At 43.8% G+C, this 16,001-nt stretch overlaps 1 protein-coding gene and 1 pseudogene across 3 annotated transcripts in view; both read right to left on the bottom strand.

The window, feature by feature from the left end:
- Positions 1-16,001, bottom strand: part of LOC102287021 (uncharacterized) — a 194,547-nt gene that overhangs the window by 171,029 nt on the left and 7,517 nt on the right. The window lies entirely within an intron of this gene.
- Positions 9,484-9,696, bottom strand: LOC138990913 (translation machinery-associated protein 7-like; annotated as a pseudogene).

Raw genomic sequence — 16,001 nt, 5'->3', positions numbered from 1 at the left:
CAGCAATATTTGTTTCAGTTAAGTTAATATTTTAAATTGTGGAGCCAAAGACTCCTGAGCTTTTGAAGGTGTCTTAAACGAAGTGCTAAATGATTATTTTTAACTTGGAGAGTGGGTGTCATTCTAAGGGGTCGTCTTTTCTTTACCTCTGACTCATATCAAGTAAAACAAAGTTCAAGTGTCTGTTGGAGACAATACACGTGACCTCAGGAGACTGGGATTTGGAGATCAGCTAACATTTCTTAAGTTCTGGTGCTTGGAACGGAGAAGGCAATGGCACCCCACTCCAGTACTCTTGCCTGGAAAATCCCATGGGCGGAGGAGCCTGGTAGGCTGCAGTCCATGGGGTCACTAAGAGTCGGACACGACTGAGCGACTTCACTTTCACTTTTCACTTTCATGCATTGGAGAAGGAAATGGCAACCCACTCCAGTGTTCTTGCCTGGAGAATCCCAGGGACGGGGGAGCCTGGTGGGCTGCCATCTATGGGGTTGCACAGAGTCAGACACGACTGAAGTGACTTAGCAGCAGCAGTGCTTTGAAGGAAAGTTATGACCAACCTAGATAGCATATTCAAAAGCAGAGACATTACTTTGCCAACTAAGGTCTGTTTAGTCAAGGCTACAGTTTTTCCAGTGGTCATGTATGGATGTGAGAGTCGGACTGTGAAGAAGGCTGAGCGCCAAAGAATTGATGCTTTTGAACTGTGGTGTTGGAGAAGACTCTCGAGAGTCCCTTGGACTGCAAGGAGATCCAACCAGTCCATCCTAAAGGAGACCAGTCCTGGGTGTTCACTGGAAGGACTGATGCTGAAGCTGAAACTCTAGTACTTTGGCCACCTCATGCAAAGAGTTGACTCATTGGGAAAGACCCTGATGCTGGGAGGGATTGGGGGCAGGAGGAGAAGGGGACGACAGAGGATGAGATGGCTGGATGGCATCACCAACTCAATGGACGTGAGTTTGGGTAAACTCTGGGAGTTGGTGATGGACAGGGAGGCCTGGCGTGCTGCGATTCATGGGGTCGCAAAGAGTCGGACACGACTGAGCTGAACTGAACTGAGTGCCAAGCCTAGTACATCCTCCAGCTCACAGAAGCCTCACAATACCCCTGGGGTGGTGGGATATGGTCACTCACTAGAGAATGAGAACATAAAGGCTCAGGTGGCCATAGGGGTGTCCAGAGTCACTGAGGTAACAGGCATGAGTTAGGAGTCCAGATTCAGGCCTTTCAGATCCCTCAGTCCAGGTTCATCCCACACAAGCTGATCCTATAAAGGATCTTCGATCCTCAAATATAATAATTAATATTTATTGAGCACTATGTACTAAGAGCTTTATATGTGCTAGGTCGCTTCAGTCATGTCCCACTCTGTACGACCCCATGGACTATAGCCCTCCAGGCTCCTCTGTCCACGGGATTCTCCAGGCAAGAACACTGGACTGGATTGCCCTTCCCTTCTCCAAGAACTTTACATGCACCTCATTTAATCCTCATCCAATGTCACATTGTTCCTTCCCATCTTACAGATTAAAAAAATAATGCTTAGAAAGGATAAGTGACATACTCATGGTCAGAGAAAATTCATCTGACTGAAGGGTCCTTAGCACTCTGCTACATCTCCCTGAAAGGCAAACTGAGCCACAATCATAATATAATATTGCAAATCCACTATTCTTTTTCTTTGGGCTGTGCCACAGGATCCTAGGTCTCTAACCAGGGATTAAACCTGTGCCCCCTGCAATGGAAACGTGGAGTTTTAACCACTGGACCACCAGGGAAGTCCCTATATTTCCATTTTTTTAAAAACTGGGCCATATTCATGACTTTATAGAAGGCACCATACTCTGAAGTCCTGAGTTCCCACTGATCTGTAAATACTGCTGACCGACTGCTGGGTAGGTGCAAACTGACTTCACACCATCTAAGGGCACAAATAACTAGAACTCTAAGACCTTCAGCAGAGAACATCCAACACACACACTGCTCATAAGAACACAAGTGAAAATGGGTTCAATTGAATGATTCTTCATAAGGGGGAGGAATAGTAAGAAAGGAACTGGCCAGAGTTTATCACAAAAAGCCAAGCTCAGAAGATACGATTGAAATAAAATTTCTAACTGCATGCATCCTCCCTATGCCAAATGCTGACTTTCCCTCCTCCATGCTGGGGCGATGAGGTCAGTGGATCTTGTTTCTGCTCCACTGACTTTTCCACATGCAACCTGATAGCTTCTGGAAACAAACCAATGATTACAGATCATTAAAGTATGTCATTTTAATTAAAGGAGGGTGCTACATGGAGCAGGGAAGGGCAGTAACCCAGGTAGCAGCCAACCCAAGTACCAGGTAAGAATCCACTCTCCATGGTCTGGCTCACCAATGCCTTATGCTTCTGCCTCCACATCACAGCCTGACTGGGCCCAGTGCTGCTTTGAGCCCTTATGAAACTGGGTCAACCCATCAAGTACCTCACATGTGGCATTTTCCAGATATGCCTTGAGCGACAAGAAGTTGGTGCATTAAAGCAGTAATCACTGTAAGTGCTAAAAGAGAGGCTTGAAATTTAATAGGGTTTTGAAAAAGAAAAAAGAATAAAAGTCTAGACTGCCAAAAAATAAACGGGCATTGCTGTAAAATTGTGTTGCACAGCGAGAATACAAATATTATTCATGTTAAGGAAAGGGTTGACCTAAGATGTGATTTATAGGCACTTCAAATGCAGTACAGGAAGTAAACGGAAAAATTAGGGTGTGAGGTCACCGAGTAGGCAAGAGTCAACTTAAGGGTAAAGTTAAAAACTTTAGGAAGGGAGCACACAGTTCAGCTTGCCATATAAATTAAGATCTGCCCTCACTTTGAAAAAATGGAAAAAAATTAAATATTAACATACATATGTTACAAAAAGCATTTTCTGCTCTACATACAGGAAAATAGATAAATTGTTATAGGCTGAAAAATGTCAATGGGATGTTTCATAAAGAAAACAGAGAGGAAGTTGATGCAATCCAAAAATCAACTGCGTTATCAGTCAGTAATGTAAACGAACCACAGTTACAAGTTAACGGGCTGCAGAGGCACTGTCCTGAGCAAAAACAAGGAATCCAAACCAAGTTTTGTTTTCAGGGATGTGTCATTTCATTTTTTATTAAAATAGCCTAAATTGGTATGGACAGTTTCCTAACTTGTTAAATGCCAGGAAAGGGTGACTGAAGCAGAAAGAGGTTTCAATTGTCAAGTTCCAGGCGCTCCGATCTCTGGCCATTCTATCTAAAATACCCTTAGCATGTTAACATTAAATGTTGCCTTTCTTCCTGTTTCTCCGGAGAATTGAAATGTATCCCAAAGACCCACTAGAGGGCAGAGCTTTGTGAGGTTCTGAAATTAGTTAACTGCGCAACCAGCCCAGTTTCTGGGAGACTAGAAGGGGGTAATCACAAGAATGGCCGTGACCGCACTTTTGAAAGCTTGTGACTGTGTCCCCTGGGCCAAAGTCCACATAAAACAAGGCAGGCAAGAGACCCTTGAAGGGCCCTGTATCCCTCCTGATGGAAGGAAACCAGGGAGATGGAAGTGAAGTGAAGTCGCGTCGCTCAGTCGTGTCCGTCTCTTTGCAACCCCATGGACTGTAGCCTACCAGGCTTCTCAGTCTATGGGATTTTCCAGGCAAGAGTACTGGAGTGGGGTGCCATTTCCTTCTCCAGGGGATCTTCCCGACCCAGGAATTGAACCCCTGTCTCCCGCATTGCGGGCAGACGCTTTACCCTCTGAGCCACCAGGGAAGCTTGATGGAAGGAAACCAGGGGTTGGGCGGGAGCTCAATGACTGCCTGACACAGGGCAGGCCAGAAGGGGGCGCTGCAGGCAGAAGGGGATCAATACACCACGGAGGCTCAGACACTGAAGACGCCCAGGCTTCCTCCGCTGCTGGGGAACAACAGAGGTGGGCGGGGGCTGCCCCACCGAGCACTCCACTCACGCACCTGGGACTGCTTTTCACAGCAGCCCTTCCCCGCCTTGAGCAAGGCCTTGCTGTTCATTTTACTGTCATTTCATCTGCATATAAAAACACTGGGTGAGAAAAGCCAGGGTATCAGGGAAATCCACTCCCCGCCTAACGCCGCCCATATTTTCAGCCCTCACCACAAACTCTCACTGGCCTCTGTTGGGCTGTAAGCCTGGAGCCGCCAGAGTCAAGGCTGGAGGCCGCATCCTGAGGGCGGCTGTGATACAGAGAAAACGGTGCCTTTTGGAGAAATCTGAGTGGGCAGCTCTCAATCAGTCCTCGTCTGCCACGGATGGCTCCCACAGAGTCCCACAAAACCCAGAGGTCACTCTGGCCCCTACAAGGCATTCTCACGCTGGAAGACAAGGAAATATGTTCCCGGGACTCCAAGTCCCTTTGCTGCCTGGGGACCTGAACACAGGGTGAGAGCTAATTCCCAGTGATCATTGGCCACCCCCGCAGTCAGGGTCCTCATTAACCCATGCCCTCCTAGCGTATCTATCAGAGAGAAATCTGATCTCAGCTAAGGGTGTGGGAAGGGGCAATGGGAATTTTCTTTGTCTTTCAAACTCCGCATTAGAGTCCCATACCAGGTATAATTAAAATTTTCATACCCGCAGCCTCTGTCCAACTGCTGTAAGCCTTAGTTTCCCAATTTATTAAAAGGTAAGAATAAGATTAACTATGTCATGGGATCTCCAAGAGGCCAGAATGTGGTCATGCAGTAATCCTTGCAAAGCCGAAAGCGCCGCTTTACTTTTTGGTCAGCCTCTAATTGCAGGGCCCTGTCTGCCCATCATCTCATGGGATGGTCTGCTTTTCCACCAGAAACTGTGAGGTCAAGGAGGGTGACCCTAACCTAAACAAGTCTATTTCTGCCCATCACCTGGGAAGGACTCCAAATTAATCTTGTGACCTCATAAATAGATGCCTGGTTTCATCCGTAAAATAATACAAAATTTTACCTTCGTTTCCTTAGGGATCCCAGGACAATCCATGGTTCAAAACTCTTCCTAGGACTGCATCTGCTGCTTCATCAGCCATGTCTTATACACAGCTGGCCCATCTTAAGCTTGTGGACACTTAAGAGCCCTACATCTTTTCACAGGGGCTAATCTTAAAGCAGGCCTCCACTGCCTCGAAATGAAAATGTGCCCTGCATTTAGAACTGTATATTATTCTTCTTGCAGGTTTCAGAGCATGTTTGAGCCTGTTTGGGTCACTCTGAATCTCCAGTTGAGTCTGAGTCTCTCCCAGGTTTAAGTCAAATCTCTAGATTGCAGGGAGAGGGGGATGTCCAGGGTGAACTACATGCAGTTAACAAACAATATCTTTTCATGGTCAGATCACAAAGGAAGAGGGGTACTTATCTAAAGCTAAATCCCAAGGGGTGGAGTGCACTGAAGGATGACAGGAGTCTCCACCTGCAAAGCGCAGTGTCAAGGTGAAAGAGATCATGTGGGTGAGACATTCGCACAGGAGCTGGCATATGGTAACTACTGGTGTTATTGCTTTTATTATTATTAATGTACAGTTTCATCAATTTAGGGCCTCGTTTTCTCCTGTTGTTCAGCTTTGACCATATGTTCACACCCAAACCCAAGCATGGTGTGGTACAGTGGGACAAACACAGGTTCAGAAGCCCACGACCTTGGGCAACTTACTTAATGTCTCTCAGTTTCCTCATAGAGAACAGGCAAGTACTAACAGCATCTCTAGAACTGGTGTGAATAGTAAAGATATGATTATGTATTTGCATAAGTACCTAACAAAATGGACACTGGCTGAGTAACAGTTATCACTGTGATGAAAACAGGTACTTGGGTAACTTGTTAATTGTCTTAGAAGAGGAAAGACACTTCAGAGAAAATGGCATCGTGTGTAAGGCTACACTAGGGTTCTAGAATTACCAGCGGATTGCAATAAGTAATTTAGGCAGGGTCTTCTGCTTTCTAGCCACTATACCCGCACCCACCCCCAAGACACACACACACCTGGAGAAAACTCTAAGAAGTTTCCCATCAGACTGGAACAAAACTTGAAACCCATCCAGTGCTGGTTCTAAAGGCACCTGGATGAACCTGGGCAAATCAGTGAGACTATCAAAAATCTCCATCAGTAGAGAAGGTGTAAAGATCCAATGAGAAAATACATGTAGCAAATGATTTACAAATTCAAAAGTATAATTATAACAATCCTTCCTCTATTGCCCTGATGCCTCAGTGGTAAAGAATCTGCCTGCAATTCAGGAGACCCAGGAGACGCGAGTTCAATCCCTGAGTCAGGAAGATCCCGTGGAGGAGGAGATGACAACCCACTCCAGTAGTCTTGCCTGGAGAATTCCATGGACAGAGGAGCCTGGCGGGCTACAGTCCATGAGGTTGCGAAGAGTCAGACATGACTAAGCTTGGTAAGCACACAGCACTCCTCCACTGCACACATTAAAGCAGTCCCCAGTGAAAGGACCATTTAGGGTGTTTTGCAAAGTGACAGAGTCTGGTGAGGAAACTGAAATAAACATTCTTTAAAAACTGGTGTGTCACTCAGCATCATCTAACTGAAACCTAGATTTAATGACTGATGACCAAAGCGTGTCAGAGCTCAAAATTTTATACCATTTTCCTCTGTGCTGCTTGTAACAGGCTTTAGCACCAAACCTTGCCTAACCCTGATTGCTTTGGGTGCTGCTGTTGTTCCTGTTTTTGTTTTAGGAGGAGTTCTCCATGGGGATTGCCCAAGAGGAGTGAGCCGTGGCAGCCCCGTGGGTAGTGCTCACCAGTCACAGGTTCAGTCCCAGGGAGCGGATGGCAACAGGCTGGGTCACCCCAGGGCAGGGACGGTGGAGGAGTATATATATGACCCAGGTTACTAGAACTGGATAAACACACCACTGACGCTCAGACCTGATGGCTAAATCAGAGCAAAGAGGGTTTCAGTAAGAGCCCAGGGTAAGATTCAGTTTATTTAAAATTTCCTCCCAGGGCCATCCTTATAATAACCCGGGCAGTGGTTTCTGTAAAAGCCAGATTAGATCGTCCTGCCCTGCCTTTTAGAAGTTTCCACAACAGATGGAGGGACACGGCCTAGAGGAAACCCCAACTCACATCCGTCTGCATTCATTATTGGCCCTGTTCTGGAAATGCTATATGTTATCTTGAGCCTGTTTGTTTTTATCTGTCAGAGTGGTTTATTGTTAGGGAAATGTGGTGTCAGCTGTCTCTTCCCCACCATCAAAGCCGCTTCATTAAAGTTAATAGTGTTTGACTTACAGAGATCTCTTACCGAGGTAACCCAAGAAAGCCCCTGCTGGCTGTTATTTTTCCGGCAGTAAAGGCACCAAATGGATGCAATAACTGCATTAATCTTTTAGGAAGAAGAAGAAGAAAACCGTGCAGCATGACTCTTGTCTAGTAGCTGCTTAGTAAATGCACCTCGAATTTGCAAGGCTAACTCTACCCCTCAGTTCGGGACAGGGTGTCAAAACTAGACAACCTTTGTCCTGGCTCTGCCATTCAGGGCTCTGTGGGCTGTGGCTTGTCACTTCCACAGTCTGAGCTTCAGTTTACTTATCTCAGAAATGGATTTCAAGGAAGCCCTTCTTTCTCTAACTGGGGAATTCTTTGGACAAAAGTAATCTTATAACGAAAACTGACCTTGAAAGCAGATAAAAGCAATATATTTTCTACCTTGAGGTTAGGAGAGAGACCAGAGGACGTACCTTCTCAGCATCTTTACCCTCCTCCATACCCCCTCCCACCTAAAGCCATCCTCACCCCTCCCCAGAGGGTCCTGGTAACCTCCCTGGGCTCCCACTCCCACTCAGGACTTCCTGGAACATCATTTGAAACTACTGGCCTAGGAGTCTTATCTTTAAGATCTTTTCTGCTCTGACTCTGGATTCTGTGATTAAGTAATTGAAATCAAACCACATAAGGACCATTTCTAATTAGTGTAATAACTTTATAGAAGACGCTCTGCTCAGTGCCAGACAAACATGAAACAGTTTAGGCTTTGCTTTGTTTTCTGTCTTCTAATCACTGCTGCCAAATCTCCCTTCTCAACAGGAGTAGTGGATCTCAAGCAAGTTCCACCACCTCTGCGTTCCTGTCACCGAGTGCTAGTTAGTTCGGTTTGAAATGTCAAACTGACTCAGTTGGAATCTCGTCACCTCCCTCCCCTACAGGGCAGGCTGAGGCTGGAAGCGTGACTCTTCAGAATGCTTCCTCACCCAGTGGGCATCCTCACAGGTAGGAAAACCAGCAAGAGAGCCAAACGCCACAGCCCTCAGCACAGTGCGCACTTGACCAAGACAAACTGGGGCATCCTCACCCCCTCAGTCCCCCATCAGCGTCCTGCCTGCCTTGCCTCTCCAGCCCTCTGCTCTGCTCCAGAGCAAGATCAAGCAGATGTCCAGGAGGAAAACCTAAAGCCAGTTTTCCCTTCTTGCAAACAAGAAGGAATTTCCCCCTTCACTAAATTTGTTGAAGGAAGTCTGTCTCTCCCTCTCGGAAAGAAGAGAAAATCACGAACTTTGTTCTTCCAAAAGGCTGCAATCAGAAAGACTCTCGCCCTCTCTCTCTTCCCCTACAACCTCCATAAAAGGCCTTGAGGATGAGACAGGAGACTGGGTCAGTGAGTGAAGGTAGAGGACCAAATAGGCTGCCCCAAAGTGGGGGATAAAGGGGAGGCAAGGAATGGAGATGGGAAAGGGAGGGGCCACAGCTCTCACTGACTTAATTTAAAATCTGCATTTTCAACTAGGGCTCTAGCTGCCAAGTCCAATACCATAGCGGGTGGGGGAGAAAAACTTCCAGCAAACACCCTGCACACATGTAATACTAGGATGTCTACCAGATTATGTTTGTGTTTATACATGTGGCTTGAACTTGGATGGGTACCAGAAGGTGCACATGTGTAAAACTCTAAAGAATCCCAAGCCACACATTTAGTTTTATTTTTTTGACCCAAGTCTCTGATGGAGAAAATAAAATGAGCGAAAAAAACCCATTCATTCACTCATGCGTGCATTCAGCACTGTCTATAGAACCTTTCCTTAACACCAGGCACTTGAGCAAGGCAATGACAAATAAAGCATGCTCTCTGTCTGGCCGTGGGTATTCAAAAACCACAGAAATAATTCCATTTGTATAAAACTTTAGCATTACTTTTCAAGAAGCCTTTTATACACAACAGTTCATTAGGATCCTCACAGTCATCGGATGGTTATGGTAGACATAATCACTATTTTACACCTGAAAAATCAGAAGTATGGCAAGCTTAAATGACTTGTCTGGTCCCACAGATAGCTGAGTACAGGGCAGGAATTAAATTTTTTTTTTTTTTTTTTTTACAAAAGTTTATTCTTAAATGTACAATAGGTTCCAAGACAACACTTCATTCTAGCTATAGGTGGCAACGTATATTATGGCAGGGAATCCAGGTGTTTAAACAGGAATGGAACTAAGGGTCATTGTTGCCTCAGGCACAAGGAACAGCTTGCTTTTTGCCAGATTTCTTAATTCCACCGGTGGCCAGGGGGCCTTTCCCCGCATCCTTTGCTTGTAGCTCCTTGAGTTTCTTCTGCTCCTCCTTCCGCTTCTGCTCGAATGCCTTATCTTCCTTGTCCGTCTCCTTGGCTTGCTTCTTGGGATGCTTCAGCGGCTTCTTCTAGCCACCTTCGCGGCCCGACATGGCGCCTGCCGCCCCTTCCCCAGACCCTGCCACCAGAAGCAGAGGAATTAAAATTTAAATCATCTGACTTCTGGTTGCAGGCTCTTTCTGTTTGATCAAACTGCAATCGAATGTATCCTGTGATTTCCTTCCAGCTGCCATTACAATGTATAGCCCAGACTTTCAAGGATCTTTTCAGTTTCAAATATTCCATTCCTTTGTCTACCAAATTTTGCTTGTCAGACCGCTTGAACTAGTTCTGAAAATACAGTCACGTGTACCAGCGTTTAGGTTTGAAAAATATAACTCTTTTTTAGTTGAAATGGATTGAAGTTAGATTTAGACTTTATAATGTTAAGACTAGGCAAGAGTCACAATTTTTCAATCAAACCATCCTTTGGTGTAGAAAATTATTTCACTACACACATTATTTAAGCTATTCTGAAACCTACTCTGACGTTCTTTTTATTAATCTTTTTCCTGTTTCGAATCCTTCCATCAGGCATTTCTGTCAAGCTTCTGAAGGGTCCCATATGCACACTTGCAGTGCAGAAATGTGTTCTTTTTTGGTTCATTGGAATCCTTCAGAATGTCTGGCACCAAAACATATTGGCTTTAATTAAAAGGCTATGATTTCTTTGAATTCCCATTAAGCTAGTGAGAAAAAAAATCTGCATTTAAAAAATACAGTTAACACATTAAGACACAGTTGTACTGAAAAATGGTTCATGTTTTAAAAACTACTTAAGCAGATGAAACTAAGCTGCCTGTAATAAAAATACGCTCATTTTTAGTAAAATCCTTCACTTCTAAATAGAGGGGTTAACTTAGTACATATGTGCCCAATTAGCCATAAAAACTCAACTAGACATGAACCATGCAATCCACCGATTCGCCCTTGACTTTAAAACATAGATTCCATTAACAGGAATGTAATTTAAATGGTTAAAAAGTGATAAAGTACGTAACTATAATCGGATAGGGTTTGGAATACGATACTGCTGTATACCGATGACAAATCAGGTTTGGATTATGACTCCAGCAAAGTCTGAAATAGCTCAAGCCTGATAATTAGTGATCCACAAATTCAAGAACTGCCTTATATTATGTTATATATTGTACTCACTCACACCTCTTTGCCCATGAGCAGAAGCCCATTCTCAAACATTCAAAAAAAGGGCCATGTCAATCTTTTAAAATTCTAGGACCTGAATGCCCTAGAAACCCGACTCAGTTTTCTCTATTCAACTTATCTTTAAAACATGGTATAACTCAAGACAGTTGCTCAAGAAAATATTTAAGAGCACCCATGAAGTACAGTAAAAGTGCTGCACTCAACATACCTGCAAATTTGGAAAACTCAGCAGTGGCCACAGGACTGGAAAAGGTCAGTTTCATTCCAATCCCAAAGAAAGGCAATGCCAAAGAATGCTCAAAATACCGCACAATTACACTCATCTCACACGCTAGCAAAGTAATGCTCAAAATTCAAATTGCCAACATCCGGTGGATCATGGAAAAAGCAAGGGAGTTCCAGAAAAACATCTACTTCTGCTTTATTGACTATGCCAAAGCTGTGTGGATCACAATAAACTGTGGAAAATTCTTAAAGCTATGAGAATACCAGACCACCTGACCTGCCTCCTGAGAAATTTATATGCAGGTCAAGAAGCAACAGTTAGAACTGGACATGGAACAACAGACTGGTTCCAAATAGGAAAAGGAGTACGTCAAGGCTGTATATTGTCACCCTGCTTATTTAACTTATATGCAGAGGACATCATGAGAAATGCTGGACTGGATGAAGCACAAGCTGGGATCAGGATTGCTGGGAGAAATATCAATAACCTCAGATACACAGATGACACCACCCTTATGGCAGAAAGCGAAGAAGAACTAAAGAGCTTCTTGATGAAAGTGAAAGAGGAGAGTAAAAAAGTTGGCTTAAAGCTCTACATTCAGAAAACAAAGATCATGGCCTTTGGTCCCATCACTTCATGGTAAATAGATGGGAAAACAATGGAAACAGTTACAAACTTTATTTTCTTGGGCTCCAAAATCACTGCAGTTGGTGACTGCAGCCATGAAATTAAAAGATACTTGCTCCTTGGAAGAAAAGCTATGTCCAATCTAGACGGCATATTAAAAAGCAGAAACATTACTTTGCCAACAAAGGTCCATCTAGTCAAAGCTTTGGTTTTTCTAGCAGTCATGTATGGATGTGAGAGTTGGACTGTGAAGAAAGCTGAGCACCAAAGAATTGACGCCTTTGAACTGTGGTGTTGGAGAAGACCCTTGAGAGTCCCTTGGACTGCAAGGAGATCCAACCAGTCCATCCTAAAGGAAATCAGTCCTGAATATTCATTGGAAGGACTGATGCTGAAGCTGAAACTCCAATACTTTGGCCACCTGATGCAAAGAACTGACTCACTGGAAAACACCCTGATGCTGGGAAAGATTGAAGGCAGGAAGAGAAAGGGAAGACGGAGGATGAGATGGTTGGGTGTCATCACTGATTCAATGAACATGAGTTTGAGCAAGCTCTGGGAGTTGATGATGGACAAAGAAGCCTGGCGTGCTGCAGTCCATGGGGTCACAAAGAGTCGGACACAACTGAGTGCCTGAACTAAAGTGATGAAGTACAGAGATGTTCACTGGTTACTGGAAAAATGCACAAGGAACATCAAAATAACCACTTCTCTCCAGGGCTTCCCTGGTGGCTCAGTGATAAAGAATCCACCTGCCAATGCAAGAGACATAGGTTCGATCCCTGACCCGAAAGATCCCACATACCATGGAGCAACTAAACTCCTTTGCTACAACTATTGAGCCTGTGCTCTAGAGCCCTGGAACCACAACTATTGAAGGCCAGGCGCCCTAAGCCCATTCTCGGAACAAGAGAAGCCACCACAATGAGAAGCCCACGTACCGCAACGAGAGAGTAGCCCCTGCTCACCGCAACTAGAGAAAAGCCCGCACAGCAAGAGAGATCCAGCACAGCCAAAAACAAAGTAAATAAATAAATCAACAACAACAACAAATCACTTCTCTCTATAGCAGACTCCATAGGGATATGCCCACATGGGCACAGGAAAGTCAGTGATAAGAAAGACCTGGAAGGAAGATGTCTCATCCATTTATCATTATTTTTATAAGAGGTAAATGTGAGCTTATGCATCTTACTCATTATCGTGAAATAACACCCTAAACATTTATGGGATGGGGCTTCCCAGGTGGCGCAGTGATAAAGAATCCGCCTGCCAATGCAGGAGACACAAGTCACAAGGGTTCGATCCCTGGGTTGGGAAGATCCCCTGGAGGAGGAAATGGTAACCCATTCCAGTATTCTTGCCTGGAAAATTCCATGGACAGAGGAACCTGGCGGGCTACAGTCCATGGGGTTGCAAAGAGTCAGACACAACTGAGCAGTTTAGCACAATGACAACATTTATGGGATAGGCTTGAACCCATCAAGAAGAATCAGATGGCTCACCAATGAATTAGTGACCTCACTCTGAGAATCACTGCTCTAGGTATGAATAATATTAAAGGCAGGGTTTCTTTTATAAGTGTTTATAAATGTAATTAAAATGAATTATATTGGAAGACACACTAAATTCTAATCATCATGATTAACTGTCTCATCTTTTTAAGTGGCCACAGAACACTGTGCTGCCGCCCTCTAGATCATGTAATTCCAGGTAGCTCCCATCCTCAGACTCCACTCCTCAGGTCTAATCCAAATCCCGTTTGTTTAGGCTCAGCAGATCCCTCTGGTTTTATATTCTTTAGAGAAAAAAATATCTTGTGACACCATTCTCCAAATACTATGCCACATCACAAACTTAGAGAATGACTAGGAATAGTGTGCCCTACTACAGGACCTGAGCCCTGCCAAAATTACCAGAGGAGAGGCTGAATCAAGTGGTCTACCTGGTGTCCTGAAGAGAAGCAGTTTCTTGGGGGAGAGGGAGGAAATTGGCATGTGAACGCTGATGAATCAATCTGTTTAGTTCATGTAGAAATAAACCCACTGGGTATGAAGACCTCCATTCAAAGTTCACCAAATGTTACTGTGCTGCTTTATATTAAAAGTAAAAATGTCAAACTCTAGAAAGACATTCTATCATTGCTGGCTTTCTAACCAAGCTCAGATTCATTCCCTCCTCTCCATTTTTTGCTGCACCTCTTCAGAGTGGTATTGTATCTTGCCTGGACCATTGCAGTAGCCTCTAAACTGTCCCCTCTGCCCCGAGTCTCTCATTTTTCACACCGCTGAAAAGTTAATCTTCCCAAAGTCCAGCTCTGATAAAATTACTACCCTGATCAAAAAACTTGAATCATTGCTTCCCATTGCCTGTCAACAGAATTAAGATCACATTCCTTAGTCTGGGATTCAAGGCACTTGCCCCTTTCCAGTGTCACTTCCTACATCACTCCAAGCAATCTGCAAGGCCCACCCCTCTCAGTACAGACTCCCTGCTCAGCACAGACTCCCTGCAGTTCCCCCACCTGGAGTACTGTCCCCTGCCCTCATTACATCTCCTCTTCAACCCTCTAAGACAAGATTCGATCCATGCTTAAAGGCTTAGAAGAGAAATTCCATCTTTTCTATAAAAAGTGCAAAGAGCAGTTCCTAGTTCATAAGCACTCAATAAATATTATCTGTTATCATTGTTGTTACTGCCATGAAGTCGTTAATCTTCAAAGATGGAACCAACCCCTTCCTCTTATGGGAATTTTAATTTTAGCTCTCTTAAGATACACATAATTACATGTTATTCCCTTTCATAGTTATTTAACTATATATTTCATCTTCTCTTAACAGACTGTAAGCTCCTTAAAAAGATGTGATTTCATTCATTTTTGTGTCCTCTGCGTCAGAATACAAGGCCTTAAACACAGATTTGAAGAAAATGTTAAGTATTGCTCTAAGCCACAAGGGGGCATGGTCGAGCTACTCTTAACGGTGGAATCAGACTACAATCAGTAATATTGTCTTTAGAAGTGAAAGGTTTTTCTCCCTTGAAAGTTTATTTGTAAATCTGTTTAAAATAAATATATATGCATTATGTGTGATTACAACTCTATTCATGTTGACATGGAAAGACAGGTGCAATATAGTGAATTTTAAAAAGGAATAAGCAAAATAGAATTTATATGGTCTGGTTTTTATAAAAATCTATTTGGGCTTCCCAGGTGGAGCTAATGATAAAAAACTTGCCTGCCAGTGCAGGAGATGGAAGAGACACGGGTTTGATCCCCAGGTTGGGAAGATCCCCTGGAGGAGGGCATGGCAACCCACTCCAGTATTCTTGCCTGGAGAATCCCATGGACAGAGGAGCCTGGCAGGCTACCATTCATGGGGTCACAAAGAAATCAGACATGACAGAAGCGACTTCGCATGCATGTAGCACATTCTTAAACATTCATGGGAAAAGTAAAAGTCTGGAAGAATATGCACCATGATGTTATGACCTGTTATCTATAGCAGGGGATGGGGGAAAAGAGGGTAGTAATATGGAGGATTTTATTTTTACTTAGTACTTTTTTGGATTTTTAAAATAATCAATACATATTAATTTTATAATTGAAAAATAAACCTATTTACTTTAGAAAAATATGCAAAGTGTTTCTCTCTCTTTTCATCTCATCTCCATGTTTGATGTATTTGAAAGTAAATATACAACTTTGAGAATTTTCTTATGTACTAAAGCAAAGATTTTCAAAATCTCTTGATATGTTGCGCCAGGGGTATCTCAGTAATTTTTCATGGCACCCCTGAAATGAAAGAAATACCTAACAGTTAACACTTGTTAAGTCGTTGAGTTCAAACAACTTACTAGTTCAGTTCAGTCGCTCAGTCGTGTCCGACTCTTTGCGACCCCATGAATGACAGCACACCAGGCCTCCCTGTCCATCACCAACTCCCCGAGTTCACTCAGACTCACGTAGTTATGCCCTAGTAATTTAATAGCCATTTAAAAGAATAATACGGATAGACTGAAAAAACTTAATTTCCTTCTCATATGATCACAATCACTTATTCATGGACTGTGTACACCTACTGCACACTGTACAACTTCTTAAACATTGGAATTGGATTGGACACTGCTCCCCTCATTTCCTACTCCACGCTGGTTCCACCTAATGACCGACTTTACCACTGCAGCCACCAAAAACCCAGCTCCGCAGATATATCATTAAAGGAATGCAGCACAATCTAACGCTGAAACTACGAACACCTCGAGCTAGTGGTTCTTGAGCATCGCACAGTATAGCTCTGTTTTCCTTAAAAATTTATAGTATCTCACAGCACCCTGCAA

The sequence above is a fragment of the Bos mutus genome, chromosome 15 (genome assembly GCF_027580195.1).
Source record: "Bos mutus isolate GX-2022 chromosome 15, NWIPB_WYAK_1.1, whole genome shotgun sequence".
In the NCBI taxonomy this organism is placed as follows: Eukaryota; Metazoa; Chordata; class Mammalia; order Artiodactyla; family Bovidae; genus Bos; species Bos mutus.
This window is presented reverse-complemented; position numbering and strand designations above follow the sequence as displayed.